Source organism: Vigna unguiculata, chromosome 5 (assembly GCF_037176805.1).
Source record: "Vigna unguiculata cultivar grain cowpea cultivar isolate G323 ecotype 2 chromosome 5, ASM3717680v1, whole genome shotgun sequence".
Lineage (NCBI taxonomy): Eukaryota > Viridiplantae > Streptophyta > Magnoliopsida > Fabales > Fabaceae > Vigna > Vigna unguiculata.
In genome coordinates, this window is record NC_140796.1 from 13,625,996 (window position 1) to 13,638,594 (window position 12,599).

Consider the following 12,599-nt stretch of genomic DNA (forward strand, 5'->3'; position numbering starts at 1 on the left):
CCAAAGAAGGGATGAAATGACATATTCATTGAATTATAACTTCTATGCGAAAAAAAAAAGACAAGTCAAAATTGAAAGTAATAATCATTATAAGATAATTAAAAAAATGCACGAAATTAGAGTTAAAGATGATGTGAAGAAGAGAGAACGTGTACTGATTGGGTGGAAGAAGAGAGGACACGAAAGAAGTGAGAGAAGAGAGGATGCAAAGGGAGGGAGAAAAATTGACTAATTCTTGATAAATGCACTCACATTCACGTAACCTAATTGGTTTGGGATAAAATTGTAATTTGAAGTTTTAACAAATGATGGATATCCATGACTAGGGGTAGTATAACATCCACCTTTGACATGTTAATAAGTGGGTATCAAATTACCTGTTATTCATGGGTACTTGTTTAATATTGTTCTGGTTTAGGACATAGCTCTCCAAATTATGCACGATCTCGCTCTTAAGACGAAGAGAGCAGAATTTGTCTTATCACCCCTATCCTTCACCACTTCCCGTAAAATCATCATTACTCCCTACAATTACGCATCCACATGTAACTTATTTGCCGTTACTCCCTGCATTTGCGCCCCCACGTGTAAACTATCCAACGGTCACTCTTTCAACTTCCCCTTTTTGAATATTAAACGACGCTCATTTCCCCCTTTTCAACTCCCTCCATTAACCATTTCCTCACTCCCTTGCATTCGTCTCACTCAAGCTTTTCACCTCCCAATATCTTGCTCAACCGCCATTTCCTTCCTCCAGGTACTTCTTCTTTTCTCCTTTCAAATTCTACACCTGCATTTTCTGGTTCCCTGTACTGGCTTCTTATACATTGTTTCTGTCTCTGTACTCTGTTTTAGCTTGCACCTTCTTTTTCGATTACCCTAACTTATTTTGAGAAAACCCCTCCTTTGACATAGCTTAATCGCCCTTCATGAACGATCATTATAACACCCTATATTCTTGGGCCCCCCTGGCCTTACGGCGAGAAACCTCCACCATGACCACCCTTACTAGGGTTAGGGCTTTTAGGCGCCACCAAACGCTGTGTAAAAGCAATGAGTCTGACGTAACTGTAGTCGCTTGTGAAAACGATGAACCCATCTGTAGGGACGGCAACTTATTCCCCATTTCCCCTCACAAATTTACCTTTATGTATGTTACCCTATTTGAGAAATTAGGTTTACGCCTTCCCTTTAACACCTTTGAAAAGGAACTCCTCACTGTCTTGAACGTTTCTCCTTGTCAACTTCACCCCAACAGCTGGGCCTTTATCCGTGCATTTCAAATTTTATGCACCCACTTCGGTATTACCCCCTCAAGCAACATGTTCCTCTACTTTTTCGAGTTGCGATCCCCTCATAAACAACTACTAGCCTCTCTTAGCGGAGTTAGCGGTCGAGCCCTTCTAACCTTATATAACTCCTCTTACAAAGGTTTCAAAGGTATCTTCATAAAAATAGTCGCCCCCGACCAGAGCCCTTCCCTTTTAGAAGGCTTCCCCTTGTATTGGTGTCAATCACCTAATCTTCAATCCCCTCGGCAATTAGACGACTTGGACCCCTCCGAGAAAAAAGACTGCCTGATGCTGGAACAACTGGATGTTGTTTTTGATACTCGAAAACTTTTAGAGCTGGAATTCCGAGTGGTAGACCTAAAATTCCACATCGGTACTTACTTTATAACTGTTCCTTCATTATAACAAATTTGCTATTGACCCTCTCCTTTTAACCGATCTTATTTATCTTTACAGAGAACCTGATGGCGATGTCCCACGAAGACATGTTGAAACGAGCCCGTCAACTTAAAAGACAAAAAACCTCCACCCCTGGTGCTAGCCCTTCAGCTCCTCCTCCCCGAATCGAACTCCACGAAGAAACCTCGGAACTCGACCTCGAAGCTTTAACCCGCAGATCTAGAGCCCGAGGCAAGAAAGTTGTTGAAAGCACCTCCCAACACTCGACCTCCCAAACACCGATAGCCCCGCTTCACACCGCAGATGATACTGAACTAAGCTTCTGGCATCCTCAATTCCTTCATTCCCAGCATAGCCGGAAGCACAATTACCTTCGCCACGACGTCAATTTGCTAAGAGCCCAAGACCTCCAAACTCTTCATGAGAATCTCCTGGCTGATCTCCATAGGGCAGAGGCATCTAGCATTATGCTAATGGACCAGTTCAGTCTCCAATCCACCCAGAAATCCCTTGACCTGGAGCAAAAAGACCGAGCCTTAGCTCTTTCCAAAACTGAAACCTCCCGTCTGACCAACGAAGTTGCTGAACTGACCACCCAAGTCAAAAAATCGGACGAGCTACTTGCCGATCTGCAGAATCAACTGAAAACCCTTGAAGCCGAGAAAGAAAACTGGGTTCTCAAAGAGAAAGACTTTCTCCATAATTCAGAACTCCTTAAAGACCAGATCGGTTCCTCGCTAAACATGGGATTCCAACTAGCCCTAGAGCAAGTCCGAGTTCTTTACCCCGATGCAGATTTATCACCAGCGGACATCTCCAAGTCGGTGGTTGATGGACAACTTGTCGACACGGACGACTAAGCATTCCTTTTTTCTTGCTCTCCCTTTGCTCTTCGCACTTATAACTTGTTATTTCTACTTCCCAACTCTTACTTGAAACATTATGTTTTAAATTTCAGTCTCACTTTTCCCTATTCTCTTCTTTCGCAACTTATATCAATTTAATCGACTAAATAATCTTTTTAGCTCCTTACGTTGATGATTTTTCCCACTGCAAACAAGCGCTCCAATAACTCGCTTTAAGAAACCGAACTCTACAAACAAAACCAACAATGACACCTGCTAATATCAAACTAAAACAAATAATAATTCGTTTATAATCCGATCTCTCAATCTTTCAAACACCAAAACAATAACTCGTTTATAAATCAAGCCCTTAATCCTGCAAACACCAAACTAAAGTAAATAATAACTCGTTTATAAACCGAGCTCTCAGTCCTACAAACTAAAACAAATACTAACTCGTTTATAAACCGAGTTCCTTAAACACTAAACTAAAATAAACAATAACTTGTTTATAAACCAAGCTCTTAATCCTGCAAACACCAAACTAAAGAAAATAATAACTCGTTTATAAATCGAGCTCTCAATCCTGCAAACACCAAACTAAAGAAAATAATAACTCGTTTATAAATCGAGCTCTCAATCCTGCAAACACCAAACTAAAGAAAATAATAACTCGTTTATAAACCGAGCCCTCAAACAGCAAACCAAAATAAATAATAACTCGTTTATAAACCGAGCTCTCAATTCTGCAAACACCAAAGTAAAGAAAATAATAACTCGTTTATAAATCGAGCTCTCAATCCTGCAAACACCAAACTAAAGAAAATAATAACTCGTTTATAAACCGAGCCCTCAAACAGCAAACCAAAATAAATAATAACTCGTTTATAAACTGAGCTCTCAATTCTGCAAACACCAAACTAAAGAAAATAATAACTCGTTTATAAACCGAGCTCTCAATCCTGCAAACACCAAACTAATAAAAATGGAACTTCTTTTAGCCTCGAGTGTATAAACTCGGAATAGAACTCATAGGTTCTTTTTAACCTCGAGTGTACAAACTCGGAATTTTAACCTCGAGTGTACAAACTCGGAATTTTAACCTCGAGTGTACAAACTCGGAATTTTTAACCTCGAGTGTACAAACTCGGAATAGAACATGTGAAACGAAAATATTGTAGTATTAGAAATCAAAGCATAAATGTTTTTACAAAAAGCAAAACAACTTAACCAAACTTTAACTAAAATAAAAACGTAAATTGGCTGCATTCCATGTTCGCGGGATTTCCTTCCCCTCTAACGTTTCCAACTTATAAGCTCCTTCTCCCAACACTTGCTTAACACGATAGGGCCCAGTCCACTTCGGTGCCAATTTGCTATCCATCTGAATTAATTGCGCTTTCCTTAATACCAGATCTTGTTCTTGGAACTTCCGAGGTACTACCTTAGTCTTGTAACTTCTCTCTAACCTTCTCTTCATTGCCTCATTAGAAATCTGAGCCAAATCCCGAACCTCATCTATAACGTCAAGGTTTGCCCTCAAACCAACCTCAGAAATCTCCTCGTCAAACAACCTCACTCTCCCAGTGTTTTCCATGACCTCAATAGGGATCATAGCATCAGTACCATACACCAAAGAAAAAGGAGTCTCTCGGGTAGTCGTCTGAGGAGTGGTATGATAAGCCTACAGCACTCGAGGTATCTCATTTGGCCATTCTCCCTCTGCCGCCGCCAGTCTTCGCTTCAATCCCCTCAATATCACCCTATTAGCTGCTTCCGCCTGCCCATTTGTCTGGGGATGCTCCACCGATGAGAAGACCTGTTTAATCCCGACTTCAGCGCACAACTGCTTCACCTGTGAGCATGCAAACTGAGTTCCATTGTCTGAAATAATTCGACGTGGCACACCAAATCGACATATTATATTCTTCCAAATAAACTCTCGAATTCGCCCACCCGAGATGACAGCAACCGGCTCGGCTTCAATCCACTTTGTAAAATATTCTACAGCCACGATCAAAAACTTGAATTGCCTCACCGCTTTGGGAAACGGACCCAAAATATCTATTCCCCAAGTGTGAAAAGGCCAAGGTGTATTAATAGAGTGCAGTACCTCTGGCGGAGCATGACTCCAATCGGCATGTTTCTAACATGATTCACATTTCTTGACGTACTCTATACAGTCACTTTTCATAGTGGGCCAAAAGAACCCTCCTCGGATTATTCGCAGCATCAATGCTCTTCCCCCTACATGGCTCCCACAGATTCCCTCATGAAGCTCGGCCATAAGCCGATCTGCCTCCCTCCTTCTTACACAAATCATCAAAGGTCTGGAATATCCATACCTAAATAAGTGACCATCTATCAGCGTATACCTGCTTGAGTTTTTCTTTACTTTCTGTGATTCATTGGAATCCTCAGGTAATTTACCATCTGCAAGATAACTCTTAAAAGGTGCCATCCAAGATTCTTCGGTTGCCAAAATCTCCAGCACTTGATGCTTTTCCTGCGTGTCGACCCGAGGAGCTATTAGTGTTTCCCTTATCACTGACTTATGCTGCCCCGGTTTCGAACAACTAGCCAACTTGGATAACAAATCAGCTCGGGAATTCTGCTCCCTCGGAACATGCACGAACTCAAGAAGAACAAAGTTCTTCGCAATAGTTTGGACAACTTCCAAATACCTGGCCAATTGTGGGTCGCGAGCTTGAAATTCCCGTTCACCTGACCTGCCACCATTGCGGAATCACTTTTAACCAACAATCTAGTAATCCCCATCTCTTTAGCCAAAAGCATACCAGCTATCAAAGCCTCATATTCCGCTTGATTATTACTGGCTTTGAAAGCAAACCTCAACGACTGTTCGATTAATACCCCTTCTGGTCCTTCCAAAACTATACCAGCACCGCTACCCCTTAAATTAGAAGCCCCATCCACTGATAGTATCCACATTATCTCCCCTACGCCCTGATTCTCAACAGGTGGCTCAGACAATTCCACCACAAAATCAGCTAAAAACTGGGCCTTGATCGTTCCTCGCGACTCATACTGTATCCCATACTCCGACAGCTCTATTGCCCATTTAACCAACCTGCCCGATATATCAGGTTTTTGTAAGATGTACCTAATGGGAAGATCCGTCATCACCTTGATACTATGATTCTGAAAATAATGTCTCAAACGCCGAGTAGACACCACCACGGCCAATGCAGCTTTCTCTATAGTGGGATACCTCACCTCGGCACCATGGAGCACTTTGCTTACGAAATATACCGGCTTCTGCTCCCCACCACTTTCTTTGACTAAGACCGAACTAACAGCGTGTTCGGTTACCGATATGTACAATGACAACTCAGCCCCTTTTTCCGGCTTACATAACACCGGCGGCTTGCTCAAATACTCCTTCAATTTTTGGAATGCTTCCTCACACCGATAAGTCCATTGGAACCGTTCATTCTTCTTCAAACATTGAAAGTAAGGAAGACCCCGATCCCCACTTTTGGCAAGAAAACAGGACAAGGCTGCCATCCTTCCCGTCAGTCTTTGTACCTCTTTTACATTACTAGGACTCCTCATATTTATAATGGCTGCACATTTATCAGGATTAGCTTCTATCCCCCTCTCGGTAAGTAGAAAACCCAAAAACTTTCCAGCTTTAACCCCGAAAACACACTTCTCGGGATTAAGCTTAAGTCTGTATTTGCTGATTGTAACAAACAATTCCTCCAGATCTTCCTTATGCTTCTTCTCTTCCACCGAAGTGACCACCATATCGTCCACATACGCATGAACATTTCTTCCCAACATGGGTGCTAAGATTCGATCCATCAGCCTTTGATAAGTAGCTCCCGCATTTTTTAACCCAAACGGCATTACTCAATAACAATAATTTGTTGTCCCTCCCATAAACGCCGTCTTATCTTCATCTGACGAATGCATCTTAATTTGATTATAGCCCGAATAAGCATCTAAGAAGCTCAGCAAAGCACAGCCCGATGCACTATCAACTAGGGCATCTATATTAGGCAAAGGATACGAATCCTTTGGGCAGGCATTATTCAAGTCCGTGAAATCTACACACATCCTCCACTTTCCATTAGACTTCTTCACCATCACCACATTTGATAACCAGGTTGGATACTGTATCTCTCGGATATGGGCCGCGTCTAACAATTTATGTATCTCCTCGGTTGCTGCCTGCGCACGGTCTCCACTCAACCGCCTACGCTTCTGAACTTTAGGTTTAGCCAACGGGTTAATATTAAGATTGTGGCATAGAAAATCGGGATCAATCCCCGACATATCAGTCACACTCCAAGTAAATGAAGAAAGATTTTTCCTCAGCACTTGGATAAGCTGTTGTTCTTGCTCCAAACTCATATCGCCCCCAATTCTCAACTTCTTCCCGTCTATAAGCACCTCCTTCACCTCTCCCACAGGCTGAGGCCTTCTTTCAGGGTGCACCAACCTTGGATCTAACTCGGGATCCGATACTACTTCAGTTGTGCTTACTGAATATGCTACTTTCCTCCTTAACCTCAGACTATCTTCGTAACATTTACGAGCGGTCTCCTGGTTTACAGCTAAAGTGAGTACTTTCCCCTCATCAGAAGGAAACTTCATCTTCAAATGTACTGTCGATACTACAGCCTTTAACTTATTGAGAGAAGGCCTTCCCAACAGCAAATTGTATGATGAAGGAGCATTGACTACTATGTAACGTATAAATATGGTTTTCGCATCTTCTTTGTCTCTAAAGGTTGTTCTAAGATCAACATACCCTTTAACCTCCACTTGATCTCCAGAGAAACCGACAAGCACTCCGTCAAATGGCTTTAATTGATCTATCGGTATTTGTAACCCTATGAAAGTACTCCAAAACATCACGTCGGCAGAACTTCCCTGATCAATTAGTACCCTGTGGACATTCCTTCCCATCATAATCACCGACACGACTATGGGGTCATCTTCATGTGGGATTACCCCTTTTAGATCATCATTTGAAAATGTTATGTCCGGAGCTTGCCTCGGCTTGTCCACCATGGCCGTAGTCATGACACTCCTTACATATCGTTTCCTAGCCGAGCTGGTCTGGCCTCCTCCCGCAAAACCTCCTGCTATCGTATTAAAATCCCCCAAAATGGGTGTTTCATGTACATCGGGAACCATGCGAATCTCAGATGATTTCTCATCGGCACCCGACTTCATGAATTTTTCCAGAAGTCCACTGTTTGCCAAAACAGAAAGTTGATAATGCAAACCATAACACGAGTTGGTGTCATGGCCTCTGGTTTGATGAAACTCACACCAAGCATCCAATCTACTGCCGAGTGCTCTCCCCGCGATGTCAGGATAGCGCAAATGTTTTGCTATCTCCACATCCTCCAAGATTTGGGCCAGTGGCACCTTGAGATTCGGTATTTTTCGCACTTGCGGATACTCGGTCCTTCGTTGTGTCACATAAGGGACGAAACGTCGATCTGACTTCATTTTAGGAGGAGTTCTTTCTCTTCGATAAGCTGTCATATCTCTTTCACTCCTGGAATGAGTCACTGGTCTTTTGTCTCCTGCCTTTTTGTGGCGCATGGCCTCCTCAGTCTCTATTTCCACAGCTGCCCTTTGTCTAATCTCTGTAAGGCTCTTCGGTGGATATCGGTACAGGGACTCACCGAACGAGCTGGCTCGAAGTCCTTTCACAAAGGCTTTGACTAGCAAACCCTCGTTAGGGTCTATCAGCCTCATACTGATATTGGTGAATCGATTAAGGAATTGTTTTAACGTCTCTTCGGCGGTTTGCCTTATATCAAACATGTTTGTCATCTCCACTGGTTTGGCTCTATTTGCTGAGAATCTCTCCAGGAAAAGACGTTTGAAGTCATTGAATGAGCTAATGGACGAATTCGGTATAGTGTTAAACCATTCTAGGGCAATTTCGGTCAGCGTACCCACAAACATTTTGCAACGTATAGCATCGTTACCACCTGATATCATCATCCGAGCCTGGAATGCTTTTAAATGTAATTCAGGATCAGAATTCCCCGTGAAAGGTGTGATTTTTGGAATCACGAAATTCTGTGGGATCGGCTCGTCCATGATTGCATCTACCAGAGGACTGGCATCACTCACATCGGGATTCAACCGACATGAATAGCGGAAACCAGCCCTAGTAGCCTCCAATCGGGTTTGCATATCTTCGTTCGCCTTCCGTAACTGTTCTTGTTGTCGAAGTGCCTCCTCCAATCGTTGATGGGTCTCTTCCGCATCTTTTCGCAACCTCTCTCTTTCTCCCAAAGCTTCTTCCCTTAACGCCTGTAAGTCTTCTTCTGCCTTCTTGCGAGCTTCTTCTCTCTCCTTTTCAAGCTGAGCCTAATCAGCCTCCGCCTTCATTCTGATCTCCTCATTCTGTCGTTGTAGCTCCAGTATGCTCTGCATTATCTGTTGCCTAGTAGGCCCTTCACGCGCCGCTCCTCTGCCTCGATTCATCCTCTAATTCGTCTCTCCCTCTTCTTTTCTTTCACTGTTTATTATCTTGATGGGGTAAGGATCGAGTTTTACCGAACCCCACGGTGGGCGCCAATGTTCTGGTTCAGGACAAATATATTAACTCATTATCTATGACAAATTTTATCTACAGATATTCATAAATATAAATATTTTTGTCATCCTTGTAAACCAGTCTAAATTAGGAAATTTAGATTATATTATTGTAACCAAACTTTATTTCATCCTTACATCGTAAAGAGTTAAAATAAATAAACTTTAAAGAGTTAAAATAAATAAACTTTAGTGAATGTAGTGATAATATTTATCTTTTTTTTTTCTATCCTTAAAAATATAAAGACTAAAAACTCATTTGGCCATTTAGGGAAAACTTTAAACCCCTATTAATTATATACAATGATTTTTTTTTTTTGTCAAATCGAACGTGTTAAGTATAAAATTAATATGATGCTAGCTACCATTCCTAAATTTCATGAAACGGAATGCATTCTAGTTATCGCTACTTGTTTCGTAGGTGCGTAGAGAAACTAAGTTTCTAGCATTGTAGTTTTTTTCTTAAAATCTTGAATACTAAAAAATGTGCTAACGTGTGTTAAGCCAAACTTCATAAAAATTCGCAGCATAAATTTGAGTCAAAGTGGAGGGAGGGTTGGTGAAAAGAATTAACCTACAAATGAGATAATGTTGGTAAAATCATAAGCCATAACATGATTTGCAATGATGCTTAAAACCATGTGGTGGTGCCGGTGCGGTCCTTTTAATTAATGCAAGTGTCTACCATTACCAACAACTAATCACTCTACCACGATTAATTAGCCACCAAATCTGAAAACTTCAAATAACCAAATCATTATGTCAATGATTCTCCTTCTTTAGTTTATTAGATGAATTATGTTTTGTAGGTTAAAACACAATTAAAATTGTATACTTATTTAAATTACACAATACCTTGAACGAACCAAATTATTAAACTATAGACATGTTATTTTAAACCATATATGGTTTAGAATATATATTTTTAATTTTCAATTCAGTTTAAATTATTTTTTTCTTTGGTCAAGTTCAAATTTATATAAATTTATATAAATAGTAAGAATTTATAATAATATATTGGCTAAATATGTTGTACATTTTTAGGCTTAATTAAGTTTCAATTTTTTTTTATATATTTGAGTATTTTCAATTATATTTTTTAATTGAATCATGTCGTTTAACTTTTTCATTAATTGTGTTTGTTTAACTTTTTCATTAATTGTGTTTGTTCAAGCGTTATTTTATCATGTTATTTTACTTATTTATTTGTCTTCATTTATTAAGAAATGAAAGATTTTATGATTTTATTGTTTTCATTAAAAACGTGTTGGATAAACACGAGACTGTCATCGACAATTATATTTATAATGGTGACATGATAGTTTATCAGTCATTGTAGGTGATAACATGAAAGTCATCGAAAGACATGTCTACCTATATCAATAACGACCAAAATGAAGATTTTTTGATTGTTGTAGGTAATGACATGAAAGTCATAAAAAAACATGGCGACCTCAATATCCAATATATTTCCAATCAAAGTTATTATACAACAACCACAAAATCTCACATTTTATGACACGAAAAAACAAGTAAATAAGATGGTCAAACAAAGTTAATAAAAGAATGACATGAGAGGAAGTGTCTTGAAAAATAAAAATTGAAAGTAGTCAATAAACAAAACACATTTAATAAAATCTTAATTGAAAATATATAAATCTATAAAGAACCTGATACTTAATTAATTGTACTTACTTTTGATCTCACCTAATGCAAAGAAAACACAGGAAGTGATTAAATAGTGTAAGACGATGAAAACCATGCACTTGATTAGATGCATTTACGTTGGATTTGGAGAGATTAAAAGAAATAAAAGTGAGTATTTGAAATTTATGAGGTTGCGAAGGTAGCTCCTGTTTATATGATGGTAGTTAGTTATATAGTATGTTAGGGGACAGCTATTCTAGCTTTGGAAGTTCACCAAATCTGAAATTGCTTCTATTTTGAGTGAAGGAATCCTAAGTCACCAATCCATGGATTAAGTAGAAGAATGGGACACTATCACTTTTATTTCTTTGCCTCTTACTCCAAAACAAAGTAGAAAGCGACCACTATAATCAAACACAAAAACCACATTCACAACACAACTACCTTCCAACTAAAACCATACAAAATGAAAAATCTTTCAGGTGAAAACCCACACGTAAGCTAAATCACTAAAATTTCTAATTAAGCTCCCTAATCACACTTTAATCACGGTATTTAATATCTCCAACACACGAACCTACGAGGGTGTGCTTGTTCTGTCCCAGAAAAGGAAAAAAAAAATGGAATATGTTTATTAGGGATATAGGAGAGGTCATTGACTTATAAAAAAATCCATTAATTTGGTTAGGTGATGTCATAGAGAGATGTTGAATTTTTAGTCACATGATGTGTGATCCATCCTTGGATACTTTAATGATTGTTAAATAATAAATAATGAACCACCTTCTTCCATCAATTTTCCTCGGCTTTTGTCAGTTTTGTGTTTGTTTTTATTTTCTTTATTCATCTAAGTAAAGAACATGGCAGAAAAAAATTATTAAAAACAAATTTAAAAGTCGTTAAAAAACATAAACCGGTGAAAAAGTGAAACGATCGAATCTAAGTATCCTTGGAAATTGAGCTGGGGTTCTGGAATGGTTGTAGTTTTGCTTTTATGATTTTGCCATAAAATACAACACTTTGAAAAAGCCTATAAATGAATATAATGATGTAGACCTTCTATTAAAGTCAAATTTTGGGTACCTTTATCTCTTCAACTATATTGCTTGCAAGTGAAACAAAGTATATCGTAGTAGTGATGATATATGTATCAAATATAGCAATAGATCTAAAGGGTATTCGTAACAGTTGCAGGGTTGTGACCAAATGGTCCCCAAAAAAGAGAATCACGTGCATAGATGCATTAAAGTTACTATATATCAGAAAAGCAAACCAAAGTTTCACATTATAGTGTTATATCTAATTCAAACCCAATACGACCGTAGAAACCTTAAGTGTGACTAGTTTTCTAACTCCTAGTTTCAAAACAAAAATAAATAAAAAAAGATATTTGTGAGAAAGGAAAAACAAAGTGTTGCTAATTCAAACAAGTTACGTATCAACAAAATCAAATTGTATTAAAAAATATCATTGAACTTGTCTCTTCAACCGAATAAGTCTTTTGTTAAATTGGAAATGTGTTTGGCGAGGCTATTTAAATTCTTTCTAGTCATTTAATCGAGTAATCAAAGTTTATTTAAATAAATTAGACTTTTTTTTTTTGTTTTAGCAACGGTTGTTGAAATACCACATCAATATGGCTTTTAAAAATTGTTGTTTGCTCAATTTTCATTATCTTATCATCACGACCCTTCTTTTATACACTTTTATCCCATAATTTAACAATTAGCTTTGCCAAATGTTTTTAATTTGGTTCATCAGTTTTAAGCTTTCAACTTTGACCCAACTAACTTTTTAATTTTTAACTAACTTATTCCCTACT

At 38.9% G+C, this 12,599-nt stretch overlaps 1 pseudogene; it reads right to left on the reverse strand.

Moving 5' to 3' along the window:
• Nucleotides 1–3,773: 3,773 nt before the first annotated feature.
• LOC146886096 (uncharacterized) lies at nt 3,774–12,013 on the reverse strand (annotated as a pseudogene).
• Nucleotides 12,014–12,599: the final 586 nt, after the last annotated feature.